This window comes from Capsicum annuum, unplaced genomic scaffold (genome assembly GCF_002878395.1).
Source record: "Capsicum annuum cultivar UCD-10X-F1 unplaced genomic scaffold, UCD10Xv1.1 ctg4740, whole genome shotgun sequence".
NCBI lineage: Eukaryota > Viridiplantae > Streptophyta > Magnoliopsida > Solanales > Solanaceae > Capsicum > Capsicum annuum.
This window is the reverse complement of record NW_025855040.1, coordinates 1-10,273: the sequence shown is the minus strand read 5'-3', so window position 1 is coordinate 10,273 and position 10,273 is coordinate 1. Positions and strand designations below refer to the sequence as shown.

The window sequence follows — 10,273 nt, the reverse complement described above, 5'->3', positions numbered from 1 at the left end:
ATCTTCAGGATACGTTGGTGTTTTCCAATATTGATTTTAGATCCGAGTATCACCAGTTGAAGATTAAGGATTTGGATATTACGAAGATGACTTTTCATACTTGATACGTTCATTATGAGTTCTTGGTCATGTCATTTGGGTTAACTAATTCCCAAATAGTGTTCAAAAGTTTATGGATCCGGTGTTTTGACCGTATCTCGACTCCTTTTTGATTGCATTTGTAGATAACATCTTGGTTTATTCCAAGAATGAGGCTAACCATGTGAAGCATTTGAGGTTTGTATTTCAGAGGTTGCACTGTGAAAAGTTGTATGCTATATTATCCAAGTGCAATTTTTATTGAATTTTGTCTCTTTCTTGAGTTATGTGGCGACCAAGGATGGTATTATGGTTGATCTAATCAAGATAACGGTGATTTGTGATTGGGATAGACCTACTTCTTAAATTGAGATTTAGAGCTTCAAGGGTTTGGTAGGTTATTATTGGTTCTTTGTAGAGGTTTTCTCTTCTGTTGCTGCTCCTTACACTACAAAAAATGGGTCAAATTGTGGGGGTTAATTTTACAGTTTGTAGTGGTTTTAAACCCTCCCAAATTTTGATTCCGAGGGTTCCCAAAACACCCACAATACAAGCTACTACAATCAATTTGTGGCAGTTTTTTTCTGACCGCCATAATTAATTTGCGGTGGTTATTTTACGACGGGCGACCCCCGTTACTCCAAATTTAATTCTTTTTATAATTAATTTTTATTTAAGAATTGCGGGGGTTTAAAACCTCCATAATTATTCTTTAAAGAAAAAAATTAGTGGGACCAATCAATTTTCAATAACTAATTATAGATTCTAATTTTAGCCCAAATTTGATTGTTCCTTTAGGCATAACATACAATCCAATATTTGTTCAATTCATATATGATTAACACAACCTGACTAATTAAACATTCTAATTGACAAATGACACTTTGTATAATGATATTATAATTAAACAATACAACGAATCCATCACTCTACGAGCAGAGCAATCACCAATGGCACTTTGGTATGTTTTCAGATAAATCTTTAATAATATACGTGACAATACAAAAGTCATGGTTTAGATATAACTATGACAATAATTTATGCAGGAGCCTTAAAACATCAGCCTGTCAGCTAACGTGACTGTTGATACCATTACTATAGGACATTCTCGCACATAGGAAAAGATAAGGTATACCAGGACTCATAAACTTCCGCGTTCACGGACTGCAATGGCGTGCTTTCTTGTAGAGCTCCGAATCCACATGTAGGAAAAATAATACCTCAAAAGGATCATTAGAGGATCCATTTGTCACTAGATGACATTATCTGGGGAACATAGAATTCCTCATAGTAGTGATTCTATTGATGACATCTTAAGGTACAATGTCAAAAAGTACATATAGTACCTTGTCAAAAAGGTTCATGATATCATTTTTGACATCTTTCGGAGGCTTATCAGACAAGGAGGAAGTTGAAACAGATGATGACAGTATTGATGAATCCTTGAATAAATCATCAATTTCATAGGCGGATTGACATTTTCGATGATCAGCTTTCGCTACACCAATTTTTGCTACTGGTTCTTCTTCAACAACTGAGAAGTTACAAGGTTTGATTCGAATAAAAGAGCTAAATAAAAAATATAGGAAAGTTGTAACTTAAGTAACATACATTAAAAAGCTGTCCACGAGTTATCATCTATAGAAGCAACACTTGTGCCATGTCATTCGGAGAATCCATAGACAATATTTCGAAAAGATCAGTAGCAATATCAACTCTAGGAGGATTAACTTCTACAACCTACTTTATAGATTCAGCGACTGCAATCGGTTGTGTCGTCTGACTTGTCAGGTGAGGAAGAGCACCCGCACCAGGAGATACCTTTTTATGAGTTGAACTATTAGATTCAAAGTTTGTAACAGATATAAAAGTACCAGAATGATGAATATAAGTTTGACATACTCATTATGACCCTCTTGGTGGTAGAGATATACTGAATCTAGCAGCAGACATCACTTACTTTATTCTAGGGCGTTGTATACTCACCCTCTCATCGAATGAACCACTGGAGTTACGAGCATGCCCATGCCTACTTCTGTCACAATGTCATTGTTGTCGCCCTGTGGCCTTCCCTTCTTGAATCTCTTTCTCATCCTTAGGGATCCACCTTTTATCCTCATACCAAAATGAAATACAAGTACTACCAATAAAGTTGCAACATACTAGAACAAAAGTATTGCTTAAGCCAGGAACTAGTACGGGACATACTTTGCATGGATGAAATTCTCAATACCAACTCTATAGTAATTTGGAGGAAGCTCAGCTTCCCAATAACTATTTGCCTTCTCATTTCCCATTGCTATACCGGCAACAGAAAAGGGATTACACACAATTAGGCCATTTATTGGATCAACAATTGACTCAACTTATATATCACATATATATAAAAAAGTTTAAGAAATTGAGGAGAAAAACCTAACATTGAATAAATGCAACTTGTTTCGGGTGCCATGTATCAAGTGCAGCTGATTGAACCTGCAAAAATACACAAACAATAGATTACGGAACAATCATATTCAAAAACAGTACTCATAATTGATCTATCATAAGCAAGCACTTCCTAAGTTATATTGCTAGGCCAAAAAGTATGCGTTGGAGACAAATATGATGGTATGCTGAGATTAGACGTTCGCTGACATACAGTTGAGCAAAGAGAAGAGGATAGGACTTAGTAGAGAGTGGTGAAACCCCTATGCTAGTAAGCTGTGGCTAAGGAAGAGGAAGAAAAATAGGAAGATGGAATACATATGATTATGTGGTACTTATACCTAAGGTTTATAACAAGAAACAAAGGACTCCCTCCATTTCAATTTGTTTGACTGGTTTTGATTTGACACGGTGTTTAAGAAAGTAAATAAGACTTTTAAATCTGATGGATAGAAATTAAAGATATGCAGAATGTACCAAAATGTCTTAATCTTGCGATGTTAAACATTCCATGTGGAAAGTTAGAATTAAAGAGTTGTCAAAAAAGGAAGAGATAGAGGAAAGTAAGACATACACATTGAAATGGAGGGAGTAATAAATAATAATTATTGGGGACCAAGAAACAGACAACCAATCCTGGCTTGCATCTCTACTCGAGATCTCGAAATTATGAGGCAAGTAGAACAAATAACATAAAATGTAAAAGTTGACCTACTCAATTTACTGCCCTTATTGAGCCATTAACTTCAGCCATCGAGGAAAGTAAATGTAGAGTTCTTTTCAAGTACATTACGTTAATAACTTTCACTCCTTCCACTCGAGATAAAATTTAGATGGGAAGAAAAAGTACATTCATGTATGCATGGTAATTGGTAGAAAGAAATCACAGTGCCGACCTTAAAGTCATAACTAAGTTGAATAAGTAGATGAATAACCATCTCTATCTTGGTGATCCAATGATTTCAGTAGGGGGCTGTCAGCTAAAAAAAGTATCATTATACTTTTAACGTAATATTTATTAGTTCAAAGCCTAACAAAGGTTGTGGCCTAGTTGTTGATAAAGTGGGTTGAGAACCAAGAGGTCTCATATTCAATTTCCAAAAAATAATTGGCGATTTCTTCACATTTGCCCAAGTCTTTATGACAGTTAACTAATGCCTGTGCTAGTGGGAGGTAGTAGATACCCTATAATAATAATCACAATGTACACAAACTGGACCAGACAATATCAAAAGAATGAATATATATATAAGGGGACTGGACCACTCTGCCAAACATTCAGCCCTGTGAGCTTTAACAGTACTTTTCTACCAACTTCAGCTACCTTGAGTAGTTCGATTTTTCCTCCATGGCAGCTAGGAGCTAAAAGATCTACTACCTTAGTTCCTTTTTCTAAAATAGAGAATTTTGTATCCAACTGTATAAAGGCGGGTGCAGATCTATGAATAGGCGATACTCTACTAGTATCTACTCGCCCTTATATTTAGTAGTTGAAATGGTTCTTACGTCAATCAAGAATTGACAAGAAAGGACTATTATAAACTGTACGATTGTTGGCCACGATCATTTCAATTGTCAAAAAACATAGAAATTAAAACATGCATTGTTGAACTATTTCATAGTTCAGATATATCTATAAAATCTCAGACATGACGAGGGAGCATTGCATGCATAGAAGATCCCAAGATTCACGCTTTCTCATCGAGGACCTATGCATTGAGTTTAAACAAAAAAGAATTATAGTCATCGCAAGATTATCAAATAAGTTCATATACTAAAGGTGATTTCTGTTTAACGTCAACAGTCCTCCCAGCAGAATTAGTTCTGAATGCCACACTATCAAATTCAAATATATGTACGTACTTGGCTTCGCAATCTGCACACTCCTTGTTCTTCGATAACTTAAGGAGTCCTTTGAGAATCTTCCAACGAATAAAGTCCAGCATTATGTAGAAACAAGAAGCACGTGAAAGAGGAAAATGAAATCAACCAGGAAACAAAATGTGTAGGCCAGAAGAACTACTATTTAATTGGTGATAAAATTCCCTTCCCTTCGGTATCCTATATGTTAAGCCATGCTATTTTCTTTGATTTGTGAAAATTTCCATTTTTTCTTTCCGAGGCAAGTGAGAAAGTACATCAATAAGAAAGACTACAATGTGTGTTTCATTGCAAAATACTTCCATGCTACTACTTAAAATTTAATACCTCAAACTAAGGATGCAAGTACACTATCAGTATGTGATTGGCTTGACTACTTATAGTTATTGAGTTTCCTCTCCTCCTCCACCATTCTATGGGATGAATTCTTTAGAGCGGCCTTTGTTACTTTTTCCATTTTTCCTTCTTTAGTGGTCAATTCTAGGTAGAGGAATTCTGGTGCAGGAGTGCCTCAACTATTGAATCAATGAAATAGGTTTAAGTAGAGAGAAATGGATATCGAGGATCTATACAACTGATCCAACTAGCTTGGGAAAGAGGCGTAGTTGTCATTTTTGTTGACCATTTTTATGTAAAGAATTTATCAATGGAATGATATATATGGATAACAACACTTACAGTATAAAACGTACTATGTCTAGTGAAGACATAGTACAGCTGTTCCAATAGTACCTTTGAAGAAGATAAGGCTCTTTCAAGACCTTACCCTTCAACAAGATACCGCAAGGTAGTGTGCACAAGACCTTACCCCTACCTTGTGTGGTAGAGAGGTTGTTTCCAATAGACCCTCGGCTCAAATCTAACCACTGGTTCAAACAGCTATTTTCCTAATATAGAGTAAAACAAAACAAACACACTACTTCTTGAAAGGTTTTAGGTCAGACTTCTAAATCGCAATAACTTTATAACAAATCATCACAATTGTTAAATCAGCAATAGAGAAGCCAAAGAGCTTCATAAAATCGAACGACACATAACCCATGAACATATTTGGTCAGGTATTCACACTCAATCAAAAATAACCTGAGATGCTAGAACTAGAGTACATAGCATTCTTATTTGTACCATTCTTTTAGGTTGAAGGAAAAAGAGTACAACATAAAACAAGAAGGTGCAGTGACATCATTCATAGTGAGCTTTCACCGAGTGACACTACTTTTGTCCAACTATAGACAAGCATTGTGGAGAGCGGCGTCAGAGATTGATCGAAAAGTGGAGGACCCAACTCTTCGTAATTTGCTAGGATCTGAAAGTCGATGAATTGATGTGTGAGCCCACGCTAACACATTTGAGGCTTTTAAATCTAAATAATTGTAAGGTCTTGAGCAACTTTAGTTGTTTTTGATTAGTTTACTTTGATTTCTGCAGTAAATGTTGAGATGTAGGAGAACCAAAAATAATGGAAGAAAAAAGGCTGAAGAGTGAAGCCAAATAAAGGACACGTGTGGCTAACGATGTTCATGATAAGTTGTCAGCCTGGTGATAAGCTGTCAAGGATGCTATCAGCCTTAAACATAAAATGAGAGTTGAAGACATTTTTGTGACAACGTTCGTGATAAGCCATCAGGTTGGTGATAAGGTATCAACATCGTCGTCAGCCTTAAACAACAGAAGCCAAAAGTGCAGAGGAGCTGACGACATCCGTGATAAGCCATCAGACTCCTGATAAGCTATCACGGATGTTGTTGCCTATTCTGAGAAAAAGCTGCAACTTTAATTTTATTTCCTTATTTAGGTTAAACTATTTAAATCTTTGTTTTAGGGTTTTCTAGAGTTTTTCATTCATCATCATCATTATTCTAAAGAGAGTTCGATACTTTGAGTCTTGGAGAATATTTTCCGATATTTCTTTCTCTATCTTTTTGTATTCGAACAATAAAACTATTTTAGGGATTTTCCTTTGTGATCTAATCTATGATTCACTAATTATTATTCATCTCAATAAGTTAATCTTCTCAATTATGAATTAAATTATGTGTTTCATTCTTTGCATCTTGAGTGGCTAAACTCCGTTAACTTGAATTATGGGATCTAGGGTTAGGTCATGATGATGTGCTAAACACTCAAGATTTAATAGGTGTTATGATTTCTTGATAATTCTGAGATTTTAATTAACGTCTGTTGGTTGTAAATAGTAGACACACCTACTTTGATTTGCTTGAGAAAGAAATCATGTACAGTAGGAAATGAATTATCAACAGGGACTCAGAATACTTTGTTTAATAATCAGCATTGTAACAAGGTTGATTAACCTTAGGTAAAATCAGGGTAGTGAATAGCGATTTCCTAAGTCCAAGAGGATTATCAAATTAGACACTTAAATAGGTCGAGAGACATTTGAGCATATCATCGATAAAGATAGCTTGTTAGACTAACCACCGTGAGAATCTTGAGTCAAATTTAGCATCTGTCATATACCGTAAGCCCTAGTGAACATAATTCTAGTTATTTCATAATATCTTGATTACAAACATCAAAATTAAAGTGACAAATAATTATTTATGAAACTTCAATCCCCATTTCAGGAAACATTAAACTATCAGTAAATTAAATCGCAAGCGACTTGAGTTCACGCCATATTTCCTATGGGTTTCGACCCCAACCTCATTGGGTTTTATTTTGACAACGATCGCTTACACCCATTCAAGAGTGTAGTTTGAGCGTTATAAAAAATGGCACTATTTCGAGGGAATATGGTTGTAAACTGAAAGTTGTATTTGCTAATGGACTGCTAGTTAGGTTTCCTAGATTTATGTCTATTTGTTGTTTTTGTTAATTGCAAGTTCCTTGTTGTTTAGGCCAAAAATAAAAAGTTCTGAAGAACCATTTTACTAATTAATTTGGAACCTCAGCTGATTGGGAGAATGGCAGAATAGCAAGAGGCTGACAGACTAGCAGCCTTGGCCAGGGCTAAGGTGAACGTACAGAACTAGGGTCAACAAGTATGTCATCCAAAACCTGATGATGAAGACTTGGTGATGAGGAATTGCTGAATCCTCAAAACCTAAGGTGAGCTAAGTAAATTGCTGCACCAGTGCAGCAAAATTTCAATAGAAATCATCCAGTTAGAGGAAGGTATAGTCAAAAGCCTATCCATTATGAGGTTGATGACGATGGCAAAGGAATGTACGGAGCAGGTGCAACGAGTGCTTTCATTTCTCCACCGTTGGAAACTGGTGTAAAATTCAGCATAATAAGTACTATGATTCAACTCCTGAATCTGAAGGGGTTGTTTGGAGGATTTCCTGGTGATGATCCGAACATGCACTTGGTGAACTTTATCACTATTTTCAAGTCTTTTGATAATCCTTGAGTGAGCCAGAATGCGATCCGGTTGATATTGTTTCCATTGTCTCTGTTTGGGGAGGCAACAGTATGGTTAAATAAGCTGGAGGCTAATTCTATAACCTACTGGAGATAGTTGAAAGAGGCATTCCTAGAATGGTTCTTTCCACCCTCTAGAAGGGTACAGTTGAGGGATGAAATCTGTAACTTCAGGTAGCTCTCGACCGAAGCATTGCATGAAACTTAGGAGAGATTCAAGAAGAAGATGGCACAATGTCTGAACGATAACATGATGGACTTTCCCTTGATGGAGACTTTGTACAGAGCTTTTAACTCTATGACCAAGCCAATTGCAGATAATTCTGCAGGTGGTTTGTTCATTGACCTTTATTTTTAAGATGTTTCAGACATACTGAATAGAATGACCAAATAGAGTCGGGCTTGACAAACCAGGGATTCTGTGGTAGCTAGCCTAACTATTTTTGGTGGTGTAACTATGGAGCAACGCAGAAGGGATGAGGAAAGAGAACAAGACATGGCCCACTTAAAGACTCAGATGGACTTGCTAATCAAGCACTTACTATCAGGCAAGATTGAAAAGGTTAAGGCTATGAAATCTTAATGCACTGTTGCTATTGATGCAGATAAGGAGGCAAATTATGTTAATAATCAGGGGGGTCAATAGAAAAGGGAATCAAGGTAAAAAATTTTATGACAAGCCTGATTATAAAGATAGAGAGGAAGGAAACTGGAGAAGTAATAATGATAGGAGTGGTTTGTATGTTCCTCTTGGAATTCCGGATGTTGCACCAACTAGATCTGGCAAGATGTCCATAGAGGACATGATGAAAAAATTATTGAAGGGAGTTGAGGCTACCAACTCAGGGGTAACCACTATGAAGAGTGAATTCTCTACCCTAAGTCAGTAGGTTAGTTCACACTCTACTTCTATCAAGCAGTTGGAGTAGCAGATGAGCACACTTTCCACAACCCTGAACCAGAGAAAAAATGGTACTTTATCTAGTGATATGGTTTAGAATCCGTGGAATAATGGCTCATGTATAGTGATTATCCCTAGGAGTGGTAAGATCTTACCTGGCTTTTCTGTGGGAAAATTTATAGATGGTGAGGTGGTTGTTGATGAATTCAAAGAAAGCAAACCAGTAGAGTTTGAGAAGATGGATATTTCTGTTGATGCTTCGAAGAAAGAAAAAGATAAAGAAGAGGAAGTGGTGTTAAAATATATCCCAAGATCACCACCTCTCTTTCCTCAATGATTGAAGAAAAAGACTGATGATGCAAAATTCAGCAAATTCATGGCCATGCTCAAGCAATTGACAATTAATGTTCCTTTGGTTGAGGTACTCGAGCAAATGCCAGCTATTTAAAGTTCATGAAAGACCTTGTAACAAAGAAATGGAAGGTTAGCCATGAGCCGGAGGACATTCTTCTCCATTGTGGCGCTATCTCTACAAGGTCTTTAGTGTAGAAAAAGGCAGATCCGGGAGCGTTTACCATCTCATGTACTTCATAAAAGCACTATGTGATCTGGGAGCCAGTATAAATTTAATACCACTGGCTGTGTACAAGAAATTGGGTTTAGGAGATCCTACCCTAAAAAATATGCAGTTGGTAATGGTTGATAGATCTGTGAAGTGGCCTGTGGGCATACTGCACGATGTTTTGGTAAAGGTAGCTAATTTTATTCTGCCTGCTGATTTTGTGGTCCTAGATTGCAAAGTGGATTTTGAAGTGCCTATCATCTTGGATAGGCCATTACTTGCAATCGGGAGAGTGATAGTAGACATGGAGTTGAACGAGCTAAATTTCAGGTTAAATGACAAAGAATCACACTTCAAAATACACTCATCCATGACTCAGCAACATGAGATGAGTGCTTTGTCAATCGTTGACATCTTTTATGATGATGGTAAAGGGGTATCAATAGGTTGTCTTTGCAAAGTCTGAGTAGTCAAGACAACCAAGTCGTCCCGCGACAGTAAATCAGGCGCTATTGGGAGGCAACCCAAAGTTTTTATGTTTAAGCAAGTGTTTTTACTTTTATAATTAGGATTTAGTTCATAAAAGGTCAAAAATAAGGAGGTCAGCTGAAAGTCCATGACGACATCTCTGATAAACCATCACAATTGTGATAAGCTATCAGAAATGTCGTCAGATAGGACAAACTTGAGACAACCTCTACTTAGGGGTGATGACATTTGTGATAGGCTTTTACATTTGTGATAAGCCATCACAAGTCATCGTCAGCCCAAAGCCTTAAAAGCTAAATTCTGGGCCAGTTTAAATCAAATTCGACCCGGCCCAGCATAGGAACCTTTTCAAATTTTTGCTATTTTTAAATCTTCTCCTTTAGTTTATTTCTTTCCTTAGTTTATTTTCTACTCTTTGCAAAACACTTCAAGAAAACAAGTTCCCTTGTGTGTGGGTTTGCAATTCACAATGAAGAGATTCTTCCTACTTCCTACTTCCTCTTGTGCATGTAATTAGATTAAGGGCCCCTATCAGGTATACTCTAAATTTA

The 10,273-nt window shown here is 36.6% G+C and overlaps 1 pseudogene; it reads right to left on the bottom strand.

The window, feature by feature from the left end:
* The window catches only part of LOC124892440, an 8,293-nt pseudogene extending 3,842 nt beyond the window's left edge, over positions 1-4,451 (bottom strand).
* Between the last annotated feature and the right edge of the window lie 5,822 nt (positions 4,452-10,273).